This window comes from Pleurodeles waltl, chromosome 2_1 (assembly GCF_031143425.1).
Source record: "Pleurodeles waltl isolate 20211129_DDA chromosome 2_1, aPleWal1.hap1.20221129, whole genome shotgun sequence".
NCBI classification, from domain to species: Eukaryota; Metazoa; Chordata; class Amphibia; order Caudata; family Salamandridae; genus Pleurodeles; species Pleurodeles waltl.
Genome location: NC_090438.1, coordinates 371,941,471 through 371,959,290, shown reverse-complemented (window position 1 = coordinate 371,959,290; position 17,820 = coordinate 371,941,471).

Here is a 17,820-nt window from a genome sequence, read left to right as displayed (position 1 = left end):
GGGAGGACTTGCAGGCCATCAACACCACTCTGATCTCCATAGCAAGGGTGCTGGCTGACATGGCCAACTTTATGAGGGAGGCAGTGTCACACCAGCGGGCCCCTGCCACTAGCCAATCATCTGAACAGCCCTCCACTTCAGCTGCCACTAGTGGCCAGGAGACCCCGCCACAGGACCAACACGCCACCAGTACTCCTCCCCCTGCAGAAGGTGAACCACCCCACAAACGTTCCCTGCAATCCAGACAAAAGCCAGAGAAACTTGCCAAGACCCCTGCCAGGAAATGATATTTCTCCTGATTGTCCCCCTTGTGTCCTACTCAGTCACCTTGTTCACCTTGAACTGCCATTGCTCCCCTTCCTATGTCCCCTTAGACAATGCACCTGTGCTACGAACAGACTGCAACAATACCCTGGCCTTTCCTCCATCATCACCCCATCCCATTGCACTTTCCCCTCTATATATTAGCACTACAATAAACACCCTTTGATAAAAATAGACTATGAATATGTCAGGTACTTCAAATATGTATTGATTGAAACAGCTACAACCATTGCAAATGAACTGAACATAGAATGAGCATAGAATTAATGACCTGTAGCTGGCTGTTGTGATCACACCATGAGTATTTGTCAAATCACCAACATCTGCAAAATGAATATCCAGAGGTAACAGTAAGCGGGCAAAGAAGTGGGAAATGCCAGCATGTCAATGCCACACAGAATACAACCAAAGTCATTGAAATGTAAAGTTGCACTGTCTCACCTGTGTGTCATTGGAAGTACTGACGGATCACAGATGTTCTGTTGTCCACATCCTCATCCTCTTCCTCCTCATCCTCACTGTCCACAGGGTCCACTGCTGCCACAGGGGCATCTCCAGTCTCTTCTTCTTGCAGAAAAGGCACATGGCGTCTGAGGGCCAGGTTGTGCAACATTCAGCATGCCACTACTATCTGGCAGACCTTCTTGGGTGAGTAGCACAGGGATCCACCTATCAGATGGAGGCACCGGAACCTGGCATTCGGTAGGCCAAATGTCCTTTCTGTGATCCTTCTGGTTTGCCCATGTGCCTCATTATAACATTCTTCTTCCCTTGTCCTGGCATTCCTCACAAGGGTCAGCAGCCATGATAGGTTTGGGTAATCAGAGTCACCTGCAAATACTGAGGGACAACATTTAGCCACACACTATCCTATATGGCCAATACCATAGACATACACCAACACATAGTGGGTGGGAACCAGGGCTCACCTATTAGTCACACCCTGTGCCTCTGTAGTTGGGACTTCACATTTGGGAAGCTGCTATTCCTCAGGACACAGGCATCATGCAGTGATCCAGGATACTTAGCATTGACGTGGGAGATGTATTGGTCCGCCAAGCACACCATCTGCACATTCTTGGAGTGGAAACTCTTACGATTCCTGAATACCTGTTCATTCTGGCAGGGGGGTACAAATGCTATATGTGTACCGTCAATGGCCCCAATAATATTGGGTATATGTCCCATTGCATAGAATCCGGCCTTCACAGTGGCCACATCCTCAACCTGGGGGAATGCAATGTAGCTGCACATGTGTTTTATCAGGGTAGACAACACTCTTGTTAGCACTATTGAGAACATTGGCTGTGACATTACTGCTGCCAAACCCACTGTCACTTGAAAAGAACCAGTTGCTAGGAAATGGAGAACTGATAGCACTTGCACACAAGGGGGTGTCCCAGTGGGCTGACGGATTGCAGATATCAGGTCAGGCTCCAATTGGGCACACAGCTCTGTGATTGTGGCCCTGGCCAGTCTATAGGTGAGTATTATGTGCCTGTCCTCCAGTATAGCCAAGTCCACTAGGGGCCTGTACACGGGGTATGTCTCCATCTCCTATTCATCCACAGCGGTAGGTATCTAAGGGACAAAAGAGTGAGGAGGCTGTCACAAACTGAACAATAGAGCCACAACAGCAATCTGCAATGTGCAAACATGTTACGGGACAGTGTAATTTGTCAAGTATGTGACTAATTATCCTGTGACGCAGTATTAATCCATAGGCCTGATCCCCGTCCCCCTGCAATGGCGTGGAGGGTCAAGTGGAAGTGAGGTAATGCCGCTGACGTTGTGTGCCGTGGAGGTAGGCGGTCGTGAACCGCTGTGCAACTCCTCATTTGTTAAAATTGGGCCCTATGGGGTACAGTGGCCAATGGTGATCTACGCCGGTGGTGACGGTATGCACCGCCGTGGACGTGACCACCATTTTCTATCATATTCATCACTTGTTTCCTGACCTTCCATAGAAGAAGACCTACACTACATGTGCTGCTGTGACCTTTGTCTGGAACCTACCATGGCCCATGTGACCGGAGAAAGGGACCCAGCCTTCACTTTTGAAGAGTTGGTGCGACTGATGGATGGGGTTCTACCCCAGTACAGACTGCTGTATGGGCCTCCAGACCAGCAGGTGAGTACATTGGGGGTACAATGCATGTGGCATGAATGCATGGAGTTATGTGTGAAGGCATCGTGTAAGGGGGGTGGGTGGATGTCCTCTTGACAGTGTACATGTTGTGTGCTGGGCTGTGTGTATGCTAATGGTGATGAAAACGGGTATGGTGGGCCATTTGTGTTACTGGCTGGACTGTTTGTCTAATGGTGTTCTCCTAACTATATTATATAGCGTGCCATCGCCAAGAAGGTGCGGACCCTGGGGGTCTATGGCAGGCGGAGCACCCACTGTCGCAGACGATGGGAGGTCCTGAGACGCAGGGCATGGAAGACCGCGGAGGCCCAGCTGGGGATGGCCTCCCAACAAGGAAGGGGTGGCCATCAAACCCTGACCCCACTGATGGCCCGCATATTGGCGGTGGCCTATCCTGAGCTGGATGGATGCCTGAGGGCATCACAGCAGCCACAAGGGGGTGGGTACAGTGGTCATCATTGAAGCTCAGGGCTGGAGGGGTGGTATCCGGGTGGTGGTTGTGTGTCATTAGGTGGCCCTAGGCCAGGCCACACATAGCAGTGTAGGTCCTCTGGTGGCTAAGGGTCTGAAGGGGAAATACTGCTTATGTAGCTTGTTAGCATTCACTACTGGTCAGGGCTGTGTGGGTCCCAGGTGTGTTGCAGTTGGCGGTGTGTACCCCTCCTAATTCCTTGTTGAGTATCCATTTCACTGGTAGTGCAATGCACAGTGCGTAGGCCTGTTCCCTGTGTGTGAGGGTGCTGTGTACGCCAACAGTGGTGTTGGTGCAGTCATTGATCCAGTGTATCCTTTGTCTCTCTCCCCCCCTTTCTTGTTTTCTCATCCTGTACTTATGTGCGTTAGCATCATCTGGCGGAGGAGCAGAGGCACTAGTGACAGAGGGAACTACATTCCACAGGACCCTGGAGGCAGAGTCCACCGATGCTGAGGGCACCAGTGGGACGGAGGGCGAGGGGAGCACCACGGCGGAGACTGGAGGGGACAATACATACTCAGATAACTCCTCCGATGGGTGCTCCCTGGTGGTGGTGGACAGCTCTGTGACCACCCCAGCAACAGGTACAGCCTCCACCCCAGTACCAGCACTGCCCTCCCAGCAGCCCCTCAGTGAGTTGCCCATGCCCCCTCACCCAGGAGGGTGGGCATCTCCTTCGCCCCAGGCACCTCAGGCCCTGACCTAGTGAGCCCTGCTGCCCAGAGTGGGAGGCTTTTGACCTGCTGAGATCAATCTCTGTAGGGCAATCAACCATTGAGAATGCCATCCAGGGGCTGGCAGCCCAAATGCAGCAATCTAATGCATTCCTGGAGGGCATTCACAGTGGATTGGTGGCCCAGCAGAGATCGATCTAGGCTCTGGCCTCCTCTCTAATGGCAGCCATTGTCCCTGTTTCTACCATCTCCCCTCCAAATTCCACTTCCCAGTCCCATTCTCCTCAACCCCAACCCATCCCAAGCACAAAGCCAGACGAGCATGCACACAAGACAACACACAAGAGTGGCACAGGCAAACACAAGCACCACACTTCATCCCACAGGCACTCACACAAACACCATCCAGTTTCAGACACAACAACATCCACTATTTCCACTGTCTCCCCCTCCTCCTCCTCCTCCTCCTCCTCCTCTGCTCACCCAGTTACGTCCACACTCACACCTGCATGCACTACATCATCATCCACTACCAACATCATCACCACACCAAGCAGAACACACACCTCACTCAATGGCAGACACCTCCACAACACCTATGCACATGTCCCCTGTGTCTTCTACCACCGTGTCTGTCCCACCCCTCCTAAAGTACATAAACGCAAGCACTCAGGCACCCAACAGCCATCCACCTCACATCCTACAGCCCATGCACCTGCACCCAAATCCAGCAAACATCTCCAACAACCACTCCCTCATCCTCCACTCCCATTACTCCTCCCTCTCCCTGCCCCAATGTCCCTAAAAACTTTTCCTTTCCCAGATTGACCTCTCCACTCCCCCTCCCCCCTGTCTTGCATGTATGGGCAGGGTAGCATGGACCCAACCAAGCACCTCAGCCAAACAGTCCATGGGCTCAGTGTTAGCAGCACCTACTCGTGGGTGAAAGGATTCCAGGCCACAAATACTGAAGGGGAAGGAGTCTGCACCAGCCACAAAGAAGGGGAAGGAGCCTGCACCAGCAGCTGTCACGGAACCCCCACTGCCAGCCATGGTTGTGCAGCCGTCAGAGAGTGCAGGGGCTGAGCAGGAGCCTCCCACAACCACCACCACAGTGCAGCCATCAGAGGGTGCAGGGGCTGAGCAGGAGCCTCCCATAACCACCACCACAGTGCAGCTTTCACCGCTGGCGGGCTCAACATAGTCCAGCCTCCATGGGCTGCTGTGTGGCCTGCCCCCACCAGAACCAGTGGGCAAGTCACCCACTTGAGAGACTGTGGCCTTGCACTCCCCAGGACCAAGCGCGGGGCATGTTGTCCCCTCCAGAACCAGTGGGCAGGTCACCCACTTGCGAAACTGTGGCCATGCACACCTCAGGACCAAGCACAGGGCATGCTGCTACCTCCTGAACCAGTGGGCAAGTCACCCACTTGAGAGACTGTGGCCTTGCACTCATCTAGTTGAAGGCCCAAGTGTTCAGCTTTGTGCGGGATGCAACAGTTTTCGAGGTAGCACAGATATGTAGGGCTATGCCATTCCAGCCTTTTGGAGCAAGGTAGAATTCACTACTGCCTGTTCTGTTACTGCATATGCATGGAATGTGTGCGAGTAAGAGTCCAGCTGAGCAAAGGTGGCTGGAAGGTTTCTGTAATCTGCTGCAGGTTTGAGGGATGCTGGGCCAGTACTGTGTAAGGCTTTTAATGTGTGTTTTAGGGGCTTAAAAAGAGCTGTGGAGGGGGAGCCTGTGAAGCTGTTTGATGCGCAGGGTGCATGCAAGGTAGGAGGTTGAGGGGGAGGCCGACTGCTCTATTCTGCATGCTTTGGACTCATCTGATTAGTTGAGTGATGGAGTAATTCAGTATGGGAGTGGGCGTGGCTCCAATTGAGTTGAGTACTTTGGTGAAGATGATGTCACAGCATTTGTGTCTGGACAGAGTTGACTCTCTGCCTTCCAACTATGCACTCTGCCTGTCAAAGCACACCTAAACTAAGCTATTCCTACCGGTTCATGTCTCTGTCCCCTTCAAAGTCCTGACTAATTTTGGGTACTTGCCAAGTCAACCTTTACTAGCACCTTCTGTTGCTATCTGCCTGAAGCTCAAGAAAACCTCTTACATGCACTTTCAGCGCACTCACTATGCTAAATCCAACTCCCTACAGTTTGTGGATGCAAGTTGGGGGTATCCAAGACTGCTTTACAAGGCCCACATTCCTCACAATAAATGAGCATATCTACCTTTGAAACTAAAGCAAACATGGTGGGCAAGACTACATAGGTTCCCTAAGGAGCACTTTTAAAAATGCTTGTTTTTGGCACACAGTACTCTGTGACAACGTTGCTTATGTTCAGTCCACTCTTATATGCAGTGTGGTGACTGTAATGCATTTGCCTTGTGGCAAACAGAATACATACCATTTCGTGACAGCAGATAAAGATGCTGAGCAGGCCAAAGGCAAGCCCATGATTTCATCAAGTAGTAGAAAAAAATGTTTCTACGGCTGCTTGCTAAAGTAGTGCGGCTAAAGTAGTGTCCCATGGAAGGTATATATCTATATAAAGCAATTGAAAGGTATATGTTACGGCAACTCCACCTTAGTCAATTTTCCAATACTTCACTTTTGTTTGGTACAACATCAAGCAAGTAGGAAAACACAGGGCTGGCTGAGATGGGCACTGACGACAGTAACAATGACTCTCCTACCTCATTCCTTATTTAGAGGAGACTCTGCAACATGGTTGAGTTTTTTTAGTTATTGAGGGAATGTGTCAGCTAATTGTCAATCCTGCACCTTTCCACGTCCTCCACAGCAAATGAAGTGGAGGCTGCTGCTTCTGTAGCAGTAAGACCTTTAATTATGGTCAAATGAAAGTCAAGGAAAGACATGGGTCTTCCCGTGGTAATCTGACAATACACAACATAGATATTGTATGTTGCCATCAGGATCAGGTCGATAAACAGCTTCCTATACTAAGTGCAAGCTTTACGACTCACATTGTACGGCTGAGGAATATGGTCATTCTTATCCACTCCGCCCATGTAGTTGTTGTAATCAGATATACAGACTGCGTGTGAACTTCGCTAACTGACCCAAAACCATGACGGGGAAGTGCTCTCATCATGAATTGTAATGAACAGGTACACATCACGTCTATCAGAGAACTTGACTGTAAGCAGTTTGTTGGAACTCAATGCAGTGCTCTGGTATTTTTGGACGTCCTTACAAACAAGCCCCATCAGGAATTCTTTGTCGTGACAATGAACTGTACCACATGCCACAGTGTCAGCTTTGTACAGCTCACTGAACAGTCCGACTCCCATATAGGAGTTATCCACATAAAGGTTTATGAAGGAGTGGCTGGACAAGCTCCCATTCAACCTTTTCCTTGAGTCCTAGCATGGGAAGGCAACCTACAGGGTTTAGAGTGGAGTCCTTCCCTGTAAACACTCTCAAGCTCTATACATAGCTAATAGAGTTCTCATACAGCATGTACAACTTGATACCAAAGCTTGCTCTATTGCTTGGAATGCATGGACTGAACAGCAGCTGCCCTTTTCACAGGATCAAAAACTAGTCAATGGCTATATTCTTTCCAGGAATAAAAATCTCCGGAAACCTGGCAGACAAATGTTCCAACACGCCCAAGCCACATTTTGAACAACTTGTCATGTTCTGTATGGTCCCGGGCTAATGCAGTCAAAGTCTGCTCATGTAGGATGCAAAGATGGGAGTCAGCCAAACTGTGACAGTAGACCAGAAGGACTGCAATCTTGGTTTTAGCACTAACCCCATTTTAAGCATAAGGCCCAAAAATGTCTTCAGCTTCTCAAATGAAGGTGCAGTCCACCGGTATGCCCTAAAATGAGGCCCAAGAGTGCCTCCATGCTCCTTCCGATATCTTTCTGCACACAAATTTGTTTGCTGCACAATTTCCTCAAGGAAGTTCACATCCAAAAAGAGAATATGGACATAGTCAATCGGCAAAAAATGAGCAGTACTGACTTTACATCTACTGTCTCCAGTGAATTGGGGAACTAGGGCTGCACTAAATTAGATATCTGCGAGGAGAGCACACTATCTGTGCTTGCCACCGTACGCGTTTGCTCTCTAGGTTGGTCTACCCTGCTACACATGCTCTGCTGCACAGATTGACCTTGCGAAGGGACATCACAACTATCATGACCATGTTCCTCAAAACCACAGGAAGACCAATCATCGGAAGGAACTTCCAGATTCTGCTGCATTTTCCTCTCCCTCCGATGCTGACTCAGCTTCTGATCTTACCTTAGTGCTATCCCTAATAACCCGAGTTAGAGCCTGAGCAACACTCATCCACAGAGGTGCCATCTCTGCTGAGTAGCTGAAACCTTCCTTTTAAAACACTGTCCTACGTAAAAAGCAGAAGTAATGTTTCTAAATCAGTCGGTGACTGTGAGCCTATGTGAGATGTCTGCAATAGTAAATAAACAAAAAAAACACTTAGCTTTTGTGACCCAGCTTGCTGTTCTCACAATACACAAAAAAATGACAAAAAGAGACGCAGTATTACTTCACCTTGTCACATACCCAATACCGCAGCACAATTTTGTCATGGTTTTTATAAATCTTTACTGTATCTGGGAGCTGCTGAGCCATTGCTAGTATAAAAGTAATTTACCGAAGCCAAAAATCTACCTTTGATATCAAGAAGCGCACATTCATATGTTAGCCCCTGCAACATTGTGTACTGGTGTACTCCTTGTCAAAATTCACAATGCTACCAACAGGGTCACTGGAATTGTGTGGCAAGAGAGCACAAACATATGTGGGAGGTTTAACTAAATTATGCGCCAAGAAAAGATAAATTATGCAGCATAATGCTTCACTATTTAATGATAGTAATACTACATTACTTGATTGATGTGTAAACGTGATAACACTGGGCAAAGATTTAACTTTCAACTAAACTACCCAGACCCCACCAACAATGTGATCAATGAAACAAACATCTTCATCACCACCTCTTCCAATCCCCTGGGGCCCCTTAAAAACACTGAATCCAACAGATCCAAAAATCAAGCTATCTGGTACAACACTGACCTCAGAGAATCCAAGAGAGTCTGTACACAACTCAAAAGGAAATGGAGAATCACCCAAGGAACCACCATCAGAAACACCTACAAGGCCACACTTAGACACTATCACCATCAAATAAAAAAAGACCAAGAAAAAGGCCCTCATCCTGGGAATCGAATCTAGCTCCAACAACTGCAAGGAACTTTTCCCCATAATCAAGGAATTCACCAACACAACAGCCATTATCCAAACCATCATCCCTACACAAGGACTCTGCAACAACCTCTCTGACAACTTCCACAAAGCAAATAACCAAGATCTACAGCAACTTCAAACCTCAGCCATCTCCCCATAGGCATCCCTAGCCTGCTAACCTCATCAACCACAGACTGCCAACTGACAGCATGAAACCCTCTATCCACTGAGGACAATGCAGCAATAATGAACAGAGTCAACTAAGAGGCTCCCATAGATCTCTGCCTCCACCATGTCTACAACCTAGGAAGAGCCACGATCAGCTCTCCACTCACATTTATCATCAACACCTCCCTCAAAACAGTCACCTTTCCCGATAGCTGGAAACGTGCCGAAATCTCTGCCTCCTCAAAAAACCCTCAGCTGACCCCAAAGTACTCACTAACTTCCAACCCATCTAGCTGCTCCCCTTCTCAGCCAAAGTCATGGAGAAGACCATACGCAGGCAATTCTTGGACCACGTAGAATGTCACAAACTCCTAAACATCTTGCAATTAGGATACTGAAACAACCATACCACCAAAACAGCCTTCATCACTGCCACAGATGACATACGCACCATCCTCAACTGTGGACAGACTGCCATCCTCATCCTCCTCGACTTCTCTGCAACTTTGACACGGTTTCGCATCACAAACTCATCACAAGGCTACACACAGCAGGAATATAAGGACCAGCACTGAAATGGATAGCTTTCTTCCTCTCCGGAAGAACACAACATGTCAGGCTCTCGCCCTTCACATCAGAACCAAGGATCTCATCTGAAGAGTCCCACAGGGATCATCACTCAGCCCCATACTTTTCAACATATACACGACTCCTCTGGCAAACAGATCCCATGGAATCAACATCATCTCCTATGCTGACAACACCTAGCTCATTTTTTCCCTCTCAGATGACACCGTCACCACTAAGACAAACTTCAAACCATGCATAATATGCATGGCCAGTTGGATGGAAGAAAACTGGCTCAGGCTTAACACCGACAAAACTGAAATGCTGATCTTTGGGAATAAGAGCTCACCTTGGAACTCCATCTGGTGGCCCGCTGATCTTGGACCCACACCGACGCCCACCGACTATGCTAGGAACCTAGGCCTCATCCTGGACACCAACCTCACCATAAAGTGCCACGTCTGCTCCATCACCTCCTCATCCTTCCAAATCCTCTATATGTTATGTAAAATATTCAAATGACTCCCTCAGGACACCGGTCGTACCATAACGCAGGCCCTACCCACAATCAGATTGTACTATGGCAACAAACTCTATGCCAGCATCCCAACTCACTTCTGTCACAGACTTCAAATCATCCAAAACTCTGCTGCCAGACTCGTCCTTGACCTCCTGTGCAGAACTCACACAGCACCACTTCTCAAAGAGCTCCACTGGCTCCCAATCCTAAACTGTTGCCAGTATGAATCTCTCTACATGCATTCAGATCACTACACAACATGGGACCTGCATAACTCAGTCCCAAGCTTCACTTCCACCAACCTACCAGACAACTTTTCACAGTATCACCCTCATTCAGACACCCCCCATCCACAGAAGCAGAATGGGAGGTTGATTATCTCCTACCAAGTCGGCAAATGCTGGAACGACCTCCCCAAAACTTCAGGGCCTCTTCCTCACTTCCTAAATTCTGCAAGCAGTCGAAGACCTGGCTATTCAATTAGTCTTCTTGTGGGATGCTGGAAAATGGCTCTCTCTGAAGGGTCACTCCAAACTTTTTTGCCTTTCTCCTCCTCTTCTCTGACGTCTTTTTTGTTGACTTTAGAATTCTGTGCACTTTACTGCTGCTAACCAGTGTTAAAGTGCTTGTGCTGGTTCCACACAAGCACTTTAACACTGGCTTATCCACAATTGGCATATTTAATTGAATGCAGCATAGCTTGGCCACCCACAAAAGTAGCCCTTTAAGCATGTCTCAAGCCTGACACTGCAGAGCTTGTGTGTGCAGTTTTACTGCCACTTTCACTTGGCATTTAAAACCCTTTGCCAAGCCTTAAACTCCCCTTTTATTACACATGTCACCCCTAAGTTAGGCCCTAGGTAGCCCATATGGCAGGTTGCTGTGGGAGCAAAAGATAGGACATCCACTTTTAAGTTTTTCATGTCCAGGTAGTGAACAACACCTACATTTGTTTTTCACTACTGTGATGCCTACTCCTCTCATAGGTTAACCTTGGGAATTCCTTAATACAATTTTAAGCTGTAATTCCTGATTAGGAAGGAGTAGATGTATCATGTTTCATATCTTTGGAATGGTAATGATAAATCCTCTTTAGTGGTAAGGTGAGATTGAACATTACTGTTCTAGAAATGCTACTTTTCGAAAGTATGAATTTCTCTGCTTGTGCATCTCTATGTGCCTGCAGCCTGCCTCCAATACATGTCTGAGCTGGGTGACAGCTACTCTTTGTCCATTCCCTCTAGACAGCCACAAACACAGGAAGATTAGGTGTGTGAGCATTATCTGTATTCATCGGCATTCTGATGGCTCTTCCTGCGCAGGAAGTGTGGGGGGGATGACACGTACACCTGAATAGGGAGTGCCATTCCCACACAAAGGGCTGATTACCTCCTACTAATAATCTGGAGCCAGGGCTGCGGACGAAAGGATAATTGCGCACTTCAAAGACCCTTCTTTGAAGTCATCCCCACTTCAAAGGCACAACTGGGAATTAGAACTGGGTCTCACAACCTGGCTGCAATGATTGCCTTCGGAATGATGCATCGTCTTCACTATGTGGGACAGATCGATGCATCCCCATCCCTTGGAGGACCCAATTGATGCATCTCACCACTCATCTTGCTGTTGCTGTAGTTTACCAGGTCCTGCGTGAGTCATATAGCTGGTGTGCGCTCCATCGAAGTCGGCCTGACCTTTGACTTTGGCTCGGTCCAGCGCGACCTCAAGTAACCAAATACAGAAATAAGCAACTGAAAGATTACTGGTCATTCTTTAGGCAGGGCTTTTCATTGCATACAAACACATGTTGCCACATTTTTCCATATTACCAGCAGATTATGTGGCAAATGCTGCAATTTCTTTTAATAAATGTGTATTTTCACCTGAAGGAAATGCATATATATATCTATATATATATATATATTTATATATATCTATATATATATATATATATATGCATATATATATATATATATATATATCTATATATATAGAGATATATATAGATATACATATTTCTTTTTTTCTTCAGCAAAACAGTCTGCAAGGTCACACTCTTCTTTGCTGGTGCTTTCAGGAGGCTAGACCAGCTCCGATAATGTGCAAAACAAAAGGGAAAAGCACTCTATAGCAGATTTACTGTTTATTTGTAGTTTATAAACACCTGACGCGTTTCAACCACCACAGATCTGTTCACGACTGTTAGTCCAACTTCCATATCCACAAAAAATACCTTTTTGAGAAACAAAGCATTCTGGATCTTGTAGTCAAGGTGTATATGTGTATGAAAGCAACCACAAACATAAAGAAATGTGAATTTTTTTTATGGATTTCCTGATTTTGCTACGTTCTGACAATATTATCAAAACATTGGTTGTTGTGCAATCATTCGTACAGCTTAACTTCTCAGTGAGAATTATAACCCTACTTATATACACCATATCATTTTGAGAGTCAGAATTTCTTTCTTTTTCCACACCCATTATTCACTTCCTGTTACAAAATTATTACAATATTAAACCTTTCATCTTCAATGTATGATGTAGCCTAAACATAATTGTTAATTGATAATATGATTAGTATCTTCATTGATCTTTGATCTCTCAGTGAGCTATATTTTGAAACATCTTACCCAAATTCAAATTTGATTTCTATTTCTATTTTTACTTCTCAAGTTTGATTTATTATTTCAAAATTCCTGCAATGATAATCATTTTATCCTTAATTTTACTCAACCAATTAGATATGTATATGAAGTTCTTCATCCAGGTTTAAACCTCCTGGGTGTTTAGTTTTGAGTTTCATAATATACCACGATCCTTTTCTCCTTAATAGTAAAGTTCTATCCCCTCCCATGGGTAGTTGAGGTACTGTGTCTATACCATAATATCATACATTTCTCCATGTGAAGTCTGTCTGTGTGCTATTAATGCGTCTTGCTACAGCATATGTTGTATCATTATTTTCTATAGCTCTGTTATGTTCAATAATTATTTTTCTTAACTGGCAGATAGTGCTACCAATATATCTCAAACCACACTGGCATTCTAGTACATACACAACATACGTTTTTTGCAGGTGATCCTTTGACAAATGAATTTTTCTTCACCTTTTGCATCTCTGTATGATTTCATGTTTTTGCCAATTGTGCAGGCGTTACACTAAGAACATTTTTAAAACCTTTGTTCAAATTCTCATACCAAGCCTCACTCTGCTTCTTCTCAAAATGGCTATGTACTAGCATATCTTTAATTGATGGAGCTTTTTTAAAAGTAATAGAAACTGATGGTCCTATTTTCCCACTTATATCAGGATCTTCCCTTAATATGAGCCAATTTTTTTGAAAACTATCCCTAATTCCACTACTTTCTTTGCTGTAAGATAGTATAACCCTCGGTTTTAATGTCTTTGATTTTTCTGCCGTTAGTTTATTCTGTTGGCTACAGACTAGCATGTTATTGCGATTCTTCTGTCTGGCTTTCTCCAAACCTCTTAATATGTCTTTTTGTTTGTAACCTCTTACCCTAAATCTATTAGTCATAGTTTCCCCGTGCTTTTTGAATCCTCTTTCAGTTGAACAGATCCTTTTTAACCTTAAAAATTCACCATATGGCATGTCCTTTACTACATGTTGGAGAAGGAAACTTGATCCATGTAAAATTGAATTGGTAGAGGTTTCCTTTCTATATAGTGTTGTTTGTAATTGGTTATTCTCCACATTCAAATTTATATCTAGAAAATTAATTTTCATCTTATCAATTACATATTTTCCCAATGCTCAATGGCTCCCACAGTATTAAAGCCCTTTTCAATTCTGAAAAGTGCTATAGGTAGCACTTCTACTTTCAATGGCACCCCCCCACCAGTCCCGATTCCCAGGAGGCATCCAATTGGGATTGGCTCCCCTCTTCCCTCCTGCATGGGTGTCCTCAATGACCTCTATGGGTGGGAGGTCCTGTGTCAATACCTGTCTGTCTGTCCCTATGCTCCTGGAACATTAACGGGGTGGTGCACAAGTTCGATTCAGCGGATCTTATATCTTTTTTGAACAGTTATGATGTAATCACCCTTCAGAAAACCTGGGCGGAGAACAGCTGCCAGGGTATTTAGAAATATGGAAACCTGCCCATAGAAAGAGTAAGAATGGTCGTGCCAAGGGAGGGTTGGCCACCTATGTAACTGTCAAACTAAATGGGTGCATTCTGCCATTGGTTTGGGATGAAACTGGATCCAGGGGATTGTGATCAGGAACGGGTCTTCTCAGCAAATCCTTATAGTAATCAACATTTATATTGCTCCCGGAACAAAGGAAAAAAGGGGCACGCTGTCTTGATTGATGCAGATTGTGGGCGATTTAGGGAACATCCATGTGCCGATTATCTTATAACTGGTGACTTTAATACAAACTTGTTTCAAGGCACAATGGAGGCTCCAGACGGTCCCGATCTTTGTAATCGCAAGGTAATGCTAGAACACTTGAGGTCGCAGGGTTACTCGTATTGCCCGCTGGGAGAGTACACAGTAAGGCACCTAAATAGCATGGGTTTTAAAGTTCTGAACGGCCGTTTACGCGACAATGCCCCCAGCCCCGGTGGATAAGATCAGATGGCTGATCTCACTCCTATTTAGACTATACTATTTGCAATATTGAACTGTTCCCTTTCATTGAAAAGTTTTTGATTTCCTCCTGGAGTGAGAGTGATCACTTTCCACAAATTGTATCCATAAAATCTAGATTTCCTTTGCATGATGTTATGCAGGCGGTGGGTGGCGGTGTCTGCTTCGAGTCACTAAAGCACATAAAATGGAATTCTTCTATTGGTGGCATAGTATTGGCTGAACGTATTAACTTTTTTGACTCTGAGGGGTCGGGTTATGTGTCCCCAATTAAGTTATGGGTCAGACTTTCTTGCCTTCTATGGTCAAGGTTTCACCAACCTGCGCGTAACTGCGCCGCATCCTGGTCTTTTGTCATCTCTAGGGAAACCAGAAATTTAAAAGAAAGCGCGCAGCAGACTAGCAAGGGCAATTAGGAAGAGCCTTGATTTGGAGTGTCTATTTATTAGATACAAGCAATTGAGAATAGATTACAGGAAGGCTGTCTACGATAACCATCAGACTTATCTTAATCAGTTTTGGGCTAAGCTTCTAAGTGCAAGTAAAGATCCAAATTCTAAGAAATTGTGGTACCCTATCAACAATCTAAATAGCAATCAAAGGGGCATTGGTGCTGTCAATATTTCAGAAAGAGGCAAGTCTTACTTGACTACCCACTTTTACGCAGGCGAGCAGGATGGGAAACTGTTGGACGAGGGGGCTTATTGCCCTACTCTTGCTCTGTCTAAGTCGTGTCCCTTGCTTATTGGGCTCTCAATTCCCCCTTAGGGAGTGAAGAAGTCCTTTCAACTATGTCTCCCTCATATCATCTCAAGGGCCAAGCAATTTGGAGCCCCCAGTCCCAATGGACTTCCACAGGCAGTGTTCAAACAGGATCCCCTCTTCTGGGCCAACCATCTCGCCCATCTCTTTGAGCACTGCCTCCTGACTTCAACAATTCGCGAGTCCTGGTGCGGTGCCATCCTTCATCCGCTATATAAAAGAGGTTCAAGGTTGGACCCCGCCAATTTTATGATGATAGTCCTGCTTGACAATGAGGCCAGGTTTTATGCTAGTTTTTTGTTGCAAGATCTTCGTGCCTGGGCTGAATCAAAGACATTAATTCCTTTTGTTCAAACAGGGTTTTCTGCGGGTTCAGGCACGTCGACGAATCTATTAGCACTTTCTCTTCTGATCGACAGGGCGAGTCTGTCTGCCTTGACATTGAGTTGTTGTTTTGTTGACTTCAGGGCAACATTCGACGGGATTCCTCGGAGTGTCCTGTGGGCCAAACTACAAAACTGGGGTATTCCTCCAATTCTCCTGGGTGCCATTATAGAACTCCATACAAATACCTAGGTCCATATTAAGCTTGGTGATGGGCACTACCTTTCTAGAAAAATTCCTACCACTTGTAGTGTGAAACAGGGCTGTGTGCTTGCACCCCTTCTTTTTAATCTGTTTATTGCAGATGGTCAATGTCTCTTGACGCTGTTAATTCTCACCCCCCTAAGATTGGTGGCCTTAGGCTCAGCCATCTGCTTTACGCTGATGATCTTGCATTGTTTAGTTACACTAAGATTGGCCTTCAACAGCTGCTTAACCAACTTGCATCTTATACTTCCATGAATCAATTGGAAGTTAATCTGCTTAAAACCAAAGTGGTCTCCTTTGGAAGGAAAAAAACATTTGGGATCTAGTTGGTATTATAAAAGCTGTAAACTCATTTTTGACCAGTCCTATAAATATTTAGGGGTGCACTTCGATTCTAGGGGCACCTTTGTTAAACATAAGAAGGAGATTGAATTCAAAGCTGTGGCATTGCAGGTGGCCTTCTCTAAATTATCCAAAGTTTTAAAGGGGCCGATCCTTCTTCCCCTAATGGAAGTTATGAGAGCAAAGATTATCCCCTCACTGGTGCTAGTGCAGGTGTTTTTAATAAAGCTTATTAATGAGTGTTTATGTATTTTCAATAATGAGTTCATATAGAAAGTGAAATAACGTAGAAAAATAATGCACGCATTTGAAAATCTGACCTCCAAGAATGGCCACCAATGTTCACGAAATGTACTAATTAATGATTAATACATATGAAATGTTGAAAAGGTATTAGATTAATGCAGTAATATGTCAGGTTAAGGCTTATGAAGTATGCTTTAACTTTATTAATTGTAGGCCTTTACTTAGCGAGTGTCTTGGCCTATTTTGCCAGGCCTCATGCAGAAGCTGTATTTCTTAGTGGCTAATAAAAATGCTGACAGAGTGAATTAAACTGTGAAATGTCCATTGTCTTGTTAAAAGTGATTAACAGAAGCTTTTCATGAGAACCGACTGCTAGGAGATGATGTTCCTGCTAATGTAAAATTTTACGTGTAATATGTGTGAGACTGACTTTCCCAGGACAAGAACAATGAAGATACTGACTGGAGTGAAAGCTGCAACAATATTGTTACCTGACAAGCAGGATGATGAGAACATAGTAAAGTGGACCAATCAACTGTATGTAACTGATGAAATATTAGAATTCATAGAATTGGTAAAGAAATATTATTGGACAAAGTATGAACATACGATTAACTGACTAATAGGGAATTAGGGGATAGTTTAGGTGACTTTGATATAACAACGCCGCATAGGGAAAAGACTTCAGAATTATTCCGACTTTAGAGAAGAAGAAGAACTTTAGGAGAGATTTGAGATTTCAGGAGAGAGACATACATTCTGACATTGGGCTCATATTCCCTGACTGAGAGCCTGATGCCTTGCTGACCGACTGATGACCTGAGGATGAAGACTGATTCTGCTTTGCTGACCCTTACCGAGGATAGGTATATATTGAAATGTGATTATTATGCATTTTTGCTTTTTCTTCCTAGCTACCAACTGCGCTGTTTTGATAAATCCACAGCTAGATGTTTTTCCAAATTGATGTTACTAAATTGTTTTGCTTGAAGCCCAACATGCTGATGCTAATCTGATGTTAGTTGAGGATTCTGACTTATGACGGAAAAGACAAAATGTTGGATGGATTTCTCTGCTTAAGTACATGTATATCATTACATTAACGCAGCTGACTCTGCTATTGATTTGCCCTGTA